The sequence below is a fragment of the Acomys minous genome (assembly GCF_964271855.1).
Source record: "Acomys minous genome assembly, chromosome: 16".
Taxonomy (NCBI): Eukaryota; Metazoa; Chordata; class Mammalia; order Rodentia; family Muridae; genus Acomys; species Acomys minous.
This window is the reverse complement of record NC_140498.1, coordinates 53,901,005-53,915,344: the sequence shown is the minus strand read 5'-3', so window position 1 is coordinate 53,915,344 and position 14,340 is coordinate 53,901,005. Positions and strand designations below refer to the sequence as shown.

Here is a 14,340-nt window from a genome sequence, read left to right as displayed (position 1 = left end):
GTAAGGAAAATCCAAACTGGGGCTGGAGAGGTGGTTTAGTGTTAGCCCAGCTGCTCTCCCAAAGGATCCGGGTTCAGTTCCCGGCACCCACATGACAGCTCACAGCTGTCTGTAATTCTAGCCCCAGGGAATATGACACCCTCATATAGACATGCATGCAGGCAAAACACCAATGTACACTAAAAAAAAAAAAATATATATATATATATATATATACCATTAAAATAAAAAAGAAAGAAAATAAATAAAACCACATTAAGAAAATCCAAACTGGAAATGAAAGTTCAGGACGTCAAATAAAAACATCGGCGATAAGCTTCACCAACAGACGAGAAGACATGAAGATGGGATTTCAGGTCGTGAAGACAGGTAGAAGAAATGGATAGCTCAGTCAAAGTGGCGATGTTAAATCACCCTCCCGGGCCAGCACAGAGGCCCGTGGGTGTCTTGGTTTGGAGTTGGGGCATGGGTGGAGGCCCTTGGCAGCAGATGTCGTCATCTCAACAGTTGAGAATTGCGGCTGAAACTGACTGGAAGAGTTGTGCTCCATTGGGGGCTTGTGGGTAACAGAAGCATCCACTGTGTCCCTACTTTGTGCTGGGCCGTGTTCTCGTTGCTGGGATTAAAACGCAAACAAACAAACAAACCAAAACAACAACAACAACAACAAAACAAAAAACAAACAAAAAAACCCAAATAAACAACAACAACAAAAAACCCAAACCACCAACAAAACAAGGAGAAAACATGGTGGTGGGTGGTTTCAAGCACCACAGGAGAGGGTAAACTCCCTGTCCTGTGTTCAAGTATACTTTGCACACTCAAGTGTGTGCTGGGTTATGAGACCAAGAAAGAAAAACAGGGCACTTGTGACAGCCTGAGGGTGCCTTTGTGTGAAGAGGAGAAGAGACACGGGCGTCTTTGATCCTTGACCATGCGGAATGATAAAAGCCACAAGGTGATCAGAGTTATCTGGGACTGGAAACCAGGGCAACAGGCCTCAGAGGCTGTGTGATGGCTTGTCCCAGAGCCAGTGCTGGAAACAAAGATGGAAGCTGGGTGGTGAGCTCTAAGAGAGACCCGAGGAGAGAGGGCTGAGTGTAAACGGCAGAGGCTGGGACCAACTGCCTGGACAAAGCCGTCCTGGGCAGCATGTCTTCCCCTGGCAGCTCAGACCTGGTGTTGGAGCAGGGCTGCAGGGGTGTGGGTGTGTGAGCTGTGGCTGTGTCCTACAGAAGGTGTGGAGGTGTGGAATAGCTCTTAGCTGCTGTGGCGTTACTTAAGACCCATAGAGATGGCCATAGGCTGAGCTGCCCCAGTGGTGAAAGCTGTTCAGGAAGATCCAGAGATAATGGGGTGATTTCTGCTTTCCTCCCAGGCTGGATCATTTAAATTCTGCCTATCTCCAGAGCTCAGCTAAGGTATATCTCTTGGTATGTGTGTGTGTCTGTGTGTGTGTGTGTGTGTGTGTGTGTGTGTGTGTGTCCTCTCCGCTTACACAGCCTTTGAAGCTGGTGATAATGCACTGCCCTGCATTGTTAGTACCCGTTGTGGACACACCCTACCCTAACTTGCCCAAGCACATGGACCTGGAATAACCTACTTGGTACTCTGCCCTGCAGCCTGGCAGGCTGAGATCTGCCCTTGAGTCAGAGATCAATCCTCACATCAGTAGCCTATGGCAGACAAGAACACGTGCCAGTTCTGCTACAGTGGCCGATGGGACCACACTGCTTCTGTTTTGGCTCCAGCACACTAACTCTTCAGTGGTTGCCTGACACGAACAGCATTTGCAGCTGGTAGCTAACAAAGAGTAAAACAACTGATTAAATAGTATAAAGGAGAAGAGAGGTCTTCCCCGTCTCGTGAGAGTGTGATGGTAAGTGTGCAGGTTACGATGGTAAGGGGACGGCTAAGCCAGGACTTCTAACCATAGTATCACCATGATTTTGTTTTATTTACTAACTATGGCTGTCAAAATATATTGAAAGGGGCTTTCAAATAGGTCTCCTGTCATAAACTATAGAGACTATAAAAGGATAATTCAGTGAAGTCATCTGAGAAATGAGTTGTTCTCTGATATTCAAATTATATGTGCATATTTAATTACACATATTAATAAAATATAAAATTGACTACCATTTTTGTTATGTAATTATTTACTTTGTTTATCTGAGTTACAAGTAAAATGAATCAACTGTATTAGTCACAGTTAATTACTTTCATTCATTGTCTTTAAGGATAAGAACTTTAGAGCTTAGGTAGCAAAACTGTCATATAAATATTTTTTTATTTCAGTAGAAGTCTGTAAGACTCACAGAACTTTTGAGTTCCACCTCTATTGATTTTAAAATTTCGGTTGAAGAAACAGAAACAAGCATGAACCACCGTTCTTGCTAACAAAAATAAAGATGTGGAAGCCAGTTTCAGCAGCCTTAAACCTTAAACCTTAAACCTTAAATAGAAGGGAGCAGAAGACAGTGGGTCTGGAAAAAGACAAGACACCCAGAGAATTCAATAATACACGTCTTTATGTCATCACGAAGAGTGCTGTGTAAGCTATGGCTACCATTAGCTTGATGCCTCTAAAGAACAGCATACTTACTGAGCTGAAATTCATTCCTAAGGTCAGAACCAAAAGGTGTCCCTCAGAAGGTGACAGACACCCAGATGTTGTATAGTTGTTTCCTGTGAATTGAAACGGCTCGTCTTTGATGGGATGGGCCGCCTTGTAAGACCACAGAAGCCGAAAAAAAAACCTTCAGAAAGAGCAGGAAGCACAGGAAGTTGGGATATTGGCAGTCCCATCCCTAAGGTTGCCAATGACTTTTTTGGTTTGCCTTGGGCATTCTATCTTGGGAGAATAGGTGTTTGATCATGTGTTCCCCAAGGAAGAGTCACAGGACACCAGCACTGCCACTAAACAGCAATAGGGTCAATTCTATAAGATGCACTTATTGTCAACCTTGAGTTTCTGGAGAACTTGAGTGTTGCTTCCAAAGTCAGAATAAGATGCCAGGGACCCCAGAGTGCTGCACTATGGCTTTTTGAATGACGAGCCCATTCTTGGGAAAGACCATGTATGTCTAACGCCTCTATAAACTTATAACTCATTGCAGAGTAGAAACTAGGCCATAAAAGGGAATCAGTGCACACTTGTCAGGATCACTGGAAGTGTAATTCAAAGTACGCATGTGCATGTGTCAGGAGTGCAATGCACACGTTCAACAAGTTTTAATCCTGACGCAGGAAAATGGAAGTCTTCACTCCAGCCCCTTTGGCGAATAATACAAGCTTAAGCCTCCAAGTTTTAGCTCCAGCAGCTAAAAGGATGGAAAGCCCGTCTCCAGCTAAGTCCTCTTCATCTTGAATATCAATCAAGCCAGAGGGAAAACATTAGGGAAATCTCTGTGTTCCTTTCCTAGCTCTAGATGTGTCTGCACGTAGCATCCTCACAGGGACTTCTGCACATCTGCTAGGTTAGTAGTTCATTTCTAGGTCACTAATCACTCAGGCAGACCCCGGATGTTCTGAATCACCATGTAGCTTACTGTGTGTGTGTGTGTATGTGTGCATGTGTGTTTGACAGAAAGAATTTTCCCTTCTCGGTGACTAGAAAGTGTCAGTCTGGATTATAGTTAAAATATAAAAAGTCTTCATTAAATTATCAAAATAAATGGCTGTATCTCAGGAAATGGAACACATCTAGATAAAGCATATTATTTTTATTATGTACTCTGGGGCAAGGAAAAGGTTGACAATTAGCTAAATAAAAAACATAACTTTAAATTCTTAACAATAAGGAAGTCAGGTATCATGAGTTTAATCTTTTAGCATTAACTGTATTTACCAAAATCATCGTTGACTGGGATTTGTGCAATTTACTTTAAAAAAATATTTTTTTATTGTGTATACAGCGCTCTGCCTGCATGTACACCTGCAGTCCAGAAGAGGGCATCAGATCTCATTATAGATGGTTGTGAGGTACCATGTGGTTGCTGGGAATTGAACTCAGGACCTCTGGAAAAACAAACTGTGCTCCTGGCCTCTGAGCCATCTCTCCAGCCCTGCAATTTACTTTGAGAGACAATTCAGAGTGTTTCGTTTGTAAGAAGCAGCATTTTGTAGGCGAGAGCTGCCAGAGCAGCAAGAGAAACGGGAAGGGAACACAGAACGGAAGCCAAGGGCAAGCAAAGCACATGCTATGTTAACACAAAATTTGGAAATATTTTAAACCTTTAAATACACTTAGAAGCCCATTGCAGGTATGGTGGGAGCAGCTGCTGATGGCTCTTTGCTATTGCGAAGGTGGCTGCAGAGTCTCTGATAAGATGCTCGGGTCAGGAAGCCGCAGGGAAGCGGCAGCCGTCAGTTACCAGCTGCAGATGCACATCAGCACCTTACACCATGTTGACTCCTTTATCCTCTACTGGTCTGAAAGCTCCAGAGAGCTCCACAGTGACTGCCTGTGGCCTCTGTCTTCAGAGGGACCACACTCTGCATACAAGATGCAAGACTCCCCTGGCAGGACACTAAAGAAGAACCTTGAGTGCTCAGAAGTCTCTGGAAAGAACCCAGCCAGCGGCAAAACAAGCCATGCAGGGGTGTTATTGCTTAGGACCCTAGCAATTGTTTTCAAGAATGGGCCAGTTCTTGCCAATGTGGACAGAGAGCAAACACTTGGTTCTTTAGTGTAAATTCTTTCCTAAATTTCTTTGCCGGGTAGGTGGAGAAGTGGATGGAGAAGCTTGGACAACTCGTGGTCAAATAGACATGCCTACAGGTCAGTAAGTTAGTTCATATTTACTAAGAAACTCGTACGCCAGATATTTGCTCACCAGCCAAATATTCTACAGAATGGACTTGCATCTCATTTGCACGTGAAGGATGCTCGATCCATCTGGCTGTGTTCTAAATAGTCTGATGAGGTGGAATGAATGTCGTCAGAGAGTTTTAAATTCATTTAAACACATATCCATATTCTGGCTAATTAAGAAGAAAAGGGATCTACAATACCACCACATAGGAATTGGCAGGAATACTTTCTTGAGTACAGGTTAGGAATCTAATCTAAGCCTTGTGTAGGCTCTCAACTATCTCCCATTTACTGGCATTAAGACTATGGGCTAGAGTCCCGAGGAAATGGAATGTAGAAACTGTGCTCTGTTTAATTATTCCAAAGCCCTTTGTCTCTCACTTGTAGGGCACAATATGGGAAAGGCTTCGGGCTCATGCCTAAGAGCTTTTATAACAACGTTGAGATCCACTGGAACAAAGACGTGATTGTTGAGTTCTTGATGCAAATGCTGGCCTGGCTTTGCAGAGGTAAACCGCAAGTGTTTGCACTTGAGCCCAGAAAAGAGTTGTCTGAAAGACTGGCTTGCCAATGCTTAGGCAGGCTACTACTGCATCTTACAAAGCGCTACTCATTAAGCACCTCAGAAACAAATCTAAAACAAGAACTGTGTGAGCCCGGGAAAGGGCCGATATTGGGGCACACGGGGCAGGGGATGCATCCTCGGGAAGCAGGGTTTGTAAAGGCCAGGTTAGATTACCCAACCTGAAGTTGAAGAAAGGGATTCTTGGTATCCCTAAAGGCAGGAAGGTGATTACAATGGCAGCATGGCAGAGTGGGCAGAGTGGGCAGAGTGGGCAGAGCACAGGGTTGTACAATGTGGACAGCTTCTTGCTGCCTGCTGGCTCTTGGGCAGCTTGGTAAGGCTCCCGACCTCCGATCGCTCTCACCAAGTAGGAAAGGAAGTCTGCATGCTTTTGAAGGCTGTGAAGGAACTCAGCTGAGATTAACGTTTTGAGAACGCCTTACCCACTAAATTCCTACGTAATTAAGAATACTAATAAAATAACAATACAATAGTCATCACAGTCACAATGTCAACTGACCATAAATCCTCACCCAGTGGCAGACACTAAGGGAGGCTTAAGACGAGTTCACTCACTGTGTGTCATAGTGCTATTAACTTCATTTTACAAAACAGGATATTGTGCAACTTGGATTGAATATCCTGACCCAGGTCTACCTGACATCACTCTGTGCCTCCCTGTCGTAACCATGGAGACATGACAATTCACCCAGGAGTGAATTCTGTGTGCATGAGGCAATAGTAAGGCCTTCTTTCAGGAAAACATATATCCCAGTAAAATGGACTAGTATAATGTGAAAGTTTCATACACATACTGAACAAGTAACAAAGATATTTTTTTAAAGATTTATTCATTTACTATATCTATATCTATCTATCTATCTATCTATCTATCTATCTATCTATCCATCATCTATCTATCTATCTATCTATCTATCTATCTATCTATCTATCTATCGTGCTCTGCCTGCATGTACATCTGTGTTCCAGAAGAGGACATCTGAGCACATTACAGATGGCTGTGAGCCACCGTGTGGTTGCTGGCAATTGAACTCAGGACCTCTGGAAGACTATACAGTTTTTTTAACTGCTGAGTCACCTCTCCAGCCCCATAACAATTTTTGAAAAAGGCAATCCAAATTCAGTTTGGATTGAGCGCACTCATTTATTACACTACAAGTTAGTTACATAATATCATAAAGTTCTCAATATATAATTATTACCATGGGAATAAAATGGAAAGATGGATGAAATGCCACATGTGAGAAAGGCAGGGGGCAAACCAAAGTTTCCCTGCTGTGCCAGTATTTGGGTATTTGATTCATTTTAGAACACACTTGGCAAAGTAAGTGAGTGTGTTGCCTTTTGACTCTCCCACGGCACTAAGGCAGCCCTGAGTTATTGTTAAAATACATGAGGGTTTGTAGCAGGAAATCCCTTTTCCCCTGCTTGTAGCCTCTTCATAACCTGTGCTTTCTGGGTGTTATATTTAAAAATATAGAGACACCACACAATAGATCTGGGAAGAAGAAAGTTACTGTATACACATACACACACACACACACACACACACACACACACACACACGAGAGAGAGAGAGACAGAGAGAGAGAGACAGAGAGAGAGAGACAGAGACAGAGACAGAGACAGAGACAGAGACAGAGAGAGACAGAGACAGAGACAGAGACAGAGAGAGACAGAGACAGAGACAGAGAGACAGAGAGACAGAGATAGAGAGACAGAGACAGAGACAGAGAGACAGAGAGACAGAGAGACAGAGAGACAGAGACAGAGAGACAGAGAGACAGAGACAGAGACAGAGAGACAGAGACCGAGAGACAGAGACAGAGACAGAGAGACAGAGAGACAGAGAGAGGTGACCGGTTGGTAGGGCAGGTAATGATATCAGAATTTGCTAAACAACTTAAAGGCTGTCTAGCAGGCTGTAGGGTTGCATTGAGCTTAGGATAAGCAAGAAAGGTCACTTATGGAATATGTAGAAATACAGAAACCACTCCTGGTTGAATAGTTGCAATTCTCTGCCCCAAGGGAAATCGCATTCCTTCCACCCATGGCTTCAAACAACCCTGGATGGAAAATACTTGAAAAATATTCAGTAAACAAATCAACATATAACTATTGACATAACTTTACTTTAGGTTGCATATTATACATAATATAGAATTATATGAAATATGCAGGAGGATTGTGTAGGGGTATATGCAAATACCACATATATTATTTAAGAGACTTGGACATCTGTAGACTTTGTTATCTCTGAGGGTCTAGGGGTCAGTTTTCTGTGGGTACTGGGGGTCAACTATAACTTCTTTTAAAGCTACAACACGTACTCTGAGTAAGGAGAAGGATTTTGGTATCAATTGGGCCATGCTTTCTTTAAGGCTTCTTCACCTTTACCTTTTTACCTTCTTTACCTTTTGGCTTTTCTCCATCAGCCTTGGGTTGTAGTTTGTACTCCTTGTAGCACAGAAGAAAAGAGGAGGAGTGCCTTTGTTCTCGGGGTAACTGTCACATCATTCTGTCACACCTTTGGTGTGAAACTAAAGTTAGTTTTGAGTCTCTACAATTTAACAACCAATAATTATGATAACTGTTCCAGAGCTGGTGGAAGATAAATAAACAAACAAAAGGACATGGGCCTGGGCCCTGTTGGAGAAGAGCTGGCAATAGGGTAGTTGGTACCTGCATTATAATCATCATAAATAAGTGGACCCAAGTTATAAAATATCAGTTGCAGACATTGAAAAGGAAATAGCACTGAAGAGGGAGAGTGGCAGGAGGAAGCAGGTCAGATGAGCCCTGCAATCCTTCATCTGTCTGTCAAGGAGCCTGGTCTGAAGTAAGGCAGGGGATGGGCAGCTCCTGCTGAAGCACATGGCACGCTGAGTTGCGGAGATACAGACAAAAACTTAGGAGGCAGAAACGACAGCAACTTGTGCAACAGAAAGGCAAAGGCCACAGAGCTATGTAGACAGAATGTTTGAGAAGTCTGCTCATGGTTTCCTTTTGTCTTGTTACCGAGGACAAGCAGACAGACAGAAACTCCGCGACACCAGGCAGGGGCAACTGGTGAGTGGCAAATGCTGAGTGATGATCCCCAGTGCTCTTTCACATTTCTACGTGGCTTTAAAGCACATGCTGACCACACTTGTCCCTGGACTCTTTTCCTTCTCCCTCCTCCCAAATGACTGTAACAAGCAGTGTTGAGAGGTAGAGTCCGACTCTCAATCATACTTACCACCCATTATAACATTTAGGCTCATCCAATGTAGGTTGCCTTTGCACCACGTGAGCAGGCCTTGGCCATGGATAATGGAGCTCAGGAGAGAATGTGGATGGATGCCCATCTGCCTCGCTATTGCCAGGTGAATGAAGCTCATTATCTCGGAGACCCTGGAAATGTGAGCCTTCTATCTACATCCTAAAGGCTTGTAGCAAGTTGGTTTGTTAACTTGCAAGAGAGATATAATTTCAGACCCTCCATGGATTTCAAGAGTTTGGTGGTGAATGTTAGATACTGGTAGAGATGTAATTTTCTAAGAAATAAAAGACGAAGGAACCAAGGTTAAATACCGGATTCGAGATGTGTCCCTAACAATGAATTGTTTGGGGGTATCACAGCAAAATAGATAAGCCATAAGTGGCTCATATGCTGTGGGAACATTTCTTCCAGTCCGGAGGCTGGGAGGCTGGGTATGGTGCCTGGTAAGGGCCAACTTCCCCAGAGAATGCTTTTTCCTCTAGCCCAATGATTCTCCACTCTCCTCAAGCTGTGACCCTCATGTTGTGGTGACCCCCCAACCATAAAAGTATCTCATTGCCTCTTCCTAACTGTAATGTTACTATGGTTATAAATTGTAATATAAATACCTGATATGCAGGATATCTGATATACGTCCCCTGTGAAAAGGTCATTTGATCCCTAAAAAGGTTGAGAACCTCTGCTGTAACCTCAGTGGTGGAAGGAACCAGGTCTATCCATGTGGACTGTTTATAAGGCCACCAATCTCACCCCTGAGGAGGGTCCTGCTGCTGTGACCTAACCACCAGTCAGCCACAAGATTCCCACTGAGAATACCATCTCGGCGAGTGCAGGGATTGCTATACATAAACTTGGGCAGAACATTCTAAGGTAAATTGCATTTTTACTCTCTCAGGTTCATTTGCTTTGGATTACTCACTTATAAATCATTTTTCATAGTGAATCTAGAGTCAGGTTTTGAACAGCCAATTATATATGTTCTTTCTCACCAATGTTTCTTGTAGGGAGTGGTTTGATTCTGAAGTGTCCTGCATGGGCTCATGTGTTCACATACTTGGCCCTCAAATCACAGCACTATTTTATGAGGCTGTGAGGCCTGGCCAGTTGTAGGGGTCACTGGAATCCCCAAAGCTTTTGTCCTTTCTCAGCTTCTGGCTCTGATCGCCCTCTCCCTGCTCTGCTAAGATGAAAGCAAGTAAGTATTGATGTAAAGTTCTTGTTACCACGCATCTAGGGGCCCCAGTTGCCGCCGGACTTTCCCAGCTATGAGGGGCTCAGATCCTAAGCCAGGAGCCCAAAGCAACATTTTCTGCCTTGAGTTACTTCTGACAGGCCTTTGTTTACAACAAGGAAAACAGTAACTTACCCACCGACTGATTGACCCTGGACCCAGCTACCTGCTTCTCAATTCCTCTGCTTCATTTGACTCAGGTGAGGAGAGAGGCTGCCTGTGGGCGACTGCTACAGTGTCATGGAACATGGAAAAATCGCAGAGGAGTCTGTTCCTGAGAGCCATGGACACCCTTGCCCCTGGCTCCTGCTGACACCTCTGAAGCCATTTGGATTTTCACTAGATTGCACAGAAGTCGAGAATGCCTTCTCCACATGTCCTTTTCTTCCCAGTCACTAAGCCTCAGATTCATATCATGATGACAGGGCTCTCAACTCCTTGTCACTTCCCCCAGTCAACCCTTGCAAGGTTAAGCTTGTCCTGGTTTCAAATTATCAGAAGACTTGAGTGCTTAAAGCAGCCTGCTGATGGCTCTGGCATGCCCTACTTTTCTAATCGAATTTCGTCATGTTGTACAGGTCTATTCTTCCAATACGGCAGAATATTTTTCAATCTTATTCCGTCGTCTTTTACGTCCATTATTTTCCCAGCTTTGTAACATACAAACATGTGCTGTGTAGTTACTATACATTGTCCTCAAGTTGAGGACAATAATACTGAAAGTGAAATGCAGATGGAACTGAAGGTCACTGTGTTGAGCTGCGGAAAGACAGGTGTGGCACGGCATCACTTACTTACACGTCATCTAATCTATTGTTGAGCTTAGAGAAACTGAGACAATAATGACGGTTACTATTGGTCATGAGAATGAGGGAAGGAAGAATGGCAGACGGTTGGTAGAAAAGCAATGGAGGTTCCGTGTTCTCTAGAACTCAACGCACGTTTTCATCATAACGAAGTGATCTCATTTAAGCTGTCAGAAAGCTAGTTGTGTTTACCTTGGCCTGAACAGTACAAAATGTCACCTATGTATCTATCAAAGAACTCTCTCACAAATACACAACAATTCTACATAAATTAAAAATAAACAAAATATTAAGCTAGATACAAAACAGCAATCAAGATTTATAATAGGCCCGAGAAAATATGTGTGTAAGTATGAGGGCATTTATGAGTGAGAGATGGTGGATAGCATCCTCATACTCAGATGTATGTCTCCCACATTTGGAGACAGACTGTGTCTGTAATCACCATCACTACTACAGTCATGATGCCAGAGAGAGGGAAAAAAGAGTATTTGAAAGGAGTCACGTTTTAATGCTGGCTTTGGAAACCCACTGTGTAGCTCTTCCATTCTGGATACAGTCAGGCAGGTGATCCCAGCATAATAGTTCAGCCTGTGGAACAGCAAGAACTGCCAAGTAAATGGAATAAGTTTAAAAAATGTAAGCCAGGTGTGGTGACACACACGCCTCTAATCCCAGCATGTGGGAGGCAGAGGCAGGAGGATCGCTGAGTGTTCGAGGCCAGCCTGGTCTACACAGCTAGTCCAGGACAGCCAGTGCTACACAGAGAAACCCTGTCTTGAAAAGCAAAACAAAACAAAACAAAACAAAGCCCCTATGGACACCTCACATATATGTACATACGTTCACATCCCTTTACACATATCCATATAGTAAAAGTAAGTCCTAAGTAATTTAAAATAAAATTGTGAGCAGATTCTTCTAAATAAGGATCTGGGAGTTTACATTATTGTGAACTTTTATAGCCAAGATCACACATTGGTATGATAGGACTAAGGTGGTGTGTGTGTGTGTGTGTGTGTGTGTGTGTGAACATAAGCATGTGTACATGTGTATATCTGTGTCTATGAATGTGCGCGCATGTGTACACTTAAGAATGATTATTTGGGAATTATGATATTTCAAAATGAATCATTTTTAGGATTATTCTGGCAGAAGCCAAGGGCCAAGGGAATACCTGGCAAATAAGTGTGTAAAGGCTGTGAAAACGTTCAGATCATCGATCTTCGTGCTAACATTAAGAATAGTATCAAGACAGCATACTTTGTCTTTGATTAACTTGCAGCTGCCATGACCCTTTTCTGAAAAGAAAAGTAATGAGCTAGAAGTATCTGGTGAATAAAGAGACAGAGCACAGGCATGAATCCCAGAATGCGTCCTAACATGGCGCCATCATAGTGGCCATCACTCTTCAAGGAGCCTGAGGCTACGCTCCTTCAGTAACGCACAGTCCATTGGGTACCAAACCGCAGAGGCCGCGCTATCAGTTTTCATTTTACATCATTATAAAACTAAAACACACCAAGCTTCCACCTGCTGTATGGATAAAAGAATCAGTCACATATTCACTGTGAATTCTTGTCAAAGGTTTACCATTTTTATTTCTTTGTGTTTTCTCTCTCTAAGTGCTATTAGGAGGACTGTTTGAGGACAGGTCTCCCTCCCCAACCCTCTTGAGGCATGCACGAACCTCCATCTTTAATTTGTTTAATAGCCGGTGCAGATGATGTTCAGCAACTCACAGAAGAGGTTGAAAGAGACAGTAATGATTCAAGCTCATCACGGGCACCGGAGAGGGCATCTCATGTCTCTGGCTCCCAGCATACAGATGAAGAACTGGAGAACCACAGAGCATGGTGTGCTAAGTAGCAGGTACAAAGAGGGGAAACAAAACAAACAAGGAATCGAGTCAACAGAGAAAGAAAGAAAAGCAACAGGATGTGTGCTGGCGTAAGTTTTCCCCCAGGAGCACTTCCTTTAAAGGCTTTTTCTCCACAGGCAAGAGACCAAAAAGGATGTTCTCTAGCAAACGGAAATGATCAAAGTAAAGTTCTCCTTTGCTACTTAAGGGGGGGGATGGGCGAACGAACAACGTTTTGGAAGAGAAGTGTGCTTAGAACGCATAGGTGGTGGCTTGTAGTCAACAGTGTTCCAGAGACAGAATCTCAGATATGTCCCTAACCTGTGCCCGTGAGGAAGAATAAGTTACAGTAGCTGAGGGCTGTGACGAGGGGCTGTCACCAGGCCATCTTCAAATTGAGTTTGAAAACTTCCTCCAGGGAGTGCTGGCAACATTTTCCCACACAGCCCACTGCACACAATCCTTATGAATGAGTGCTGATGTGAGTCCCTGCAGTGAGAGGAGAGATCACACTTTGGGTGAGTTATGGTGTTTATTTCCTTCTGTGCTTCCTGTGACCCACCTGTCCTGGGAGGAGGGGAGGGTGGGACTGTGAGTGTTTGTTGGAGTAAGTTCCACTTGCTTCCCACTCTCCCTCTTTCTGCTAGCTTCACTGTGCCTGTGCACTCCTGTGTGTGTGTGTGCATGTGTGTGCATGTGTGTATGCACACATAGACACACACGAGATAGGCAGGCAGGCAGACAGGTGCACACACACAGACAGATAGGCAGACAGGCACACATGCATGTATGCATGCATGCACACACACACACACACACACACACACACACACACACACACACACACACACATGCATGCACACAGCCATGCAGAGATAGAGACAGAGAGGGGGGGGAGACAGACAGACAGACAGACAGACAGACAGACAGACAGATAGATGCAGCACGCATGCACGACTTTCCTGGATGAACTTTCACTGTATGCACACTGCACAGAAAACTGGAGAAATCTAAGGCCACAGGACAGGGTGCCGAGATCTCTGCTCTAAAAAGTAAAGGCTTCGTACTGCCTCCCTTGAAAAATAATAGCTACTTCTGATTCCTATGTCGTCATCAGTGTGGTTCCTCGATTATTCAAATATTCCAATCAGAAGCAGGATATGGAACAGATCAGAAACAAGCTTGTTTTTCTCTTTAAATCTTGTACTGTCTGTGATTCAGAAAACATTAACATTGGCAGATACTGAGTCCTGCCGACAAGGACGAACTCTTACTCGTGTCAGACGCAAAAGGTTTATGGAGCTGCTTGCATCCCACCTGCACATATAAGGAAATCTGAGTTCCAGGTAAGCTACTTACCTTGTCGGGTGAACAATACGAAGATCACGGATGGGTGTGGCAGTGAACGCCTTTAATCTCAACACTTGGGAGGCAGAGGCAGGAGGATCGCTGTGATTTTTGAGTCTAGCCTGGTCTACAAAGCGAAAGACAGCCAAGGCTACGCAGAGAAGCCCTTTCTCGAAAGAAAAAGGAGGAGGGGGGGGCACTGGGGAGGAGGAAAAGAAGAAGGAGGCATAAGAAGGAGAAGGAGAAAATCATAAAGCTAATGAGAAAAATCTTAATTCTTCGGGTGGTTAGTAGGAGTGTGAACCCAAATCCCACCAGTGAAGATCCTGTATTCCTAACTATGCTTAAGTGTTGTTTTGTTTGCCAGTCAGCTGGCAGTTTCAAAATACTGGGCTTTATGCTCAGTTCTGGCCTGTGGCCTGGGAAGCAGA

General features: G+C 43.9%; 2 long non-coding RNA genes across 3 annotated transcripts in view; one reads left to right on the top strand and one right to left on the bottom strand.

Moving 5' to 3' along the window:
* LOC311587362 overlaps positions 1–14,340 on the bottom strand; it is a 179,116-nt gene that overhangs the window by 28,421 nt on the left and 136,355 nt on the right. The gene's annotated exons all lie outside the window — the stretch shown is intronic.
* Positions 12,809–14,340, top strand: part of LOC311587360 — a 38,455-nt gene continuing 36,923 nt past the window's right edge. For both annotated transcript variants that reach the window (XR_014775832.1, XR_014775833.1), the window contains exons 1-2: positions 12,809–13,080; positions 13,803–13,908. This is a non-coding gene — a long non-coding RNA (uncharacterized lncRNA). The remainder of the gene's footprint in view (positions 13,081–13,802; positions 13,909–14,340) is intronic.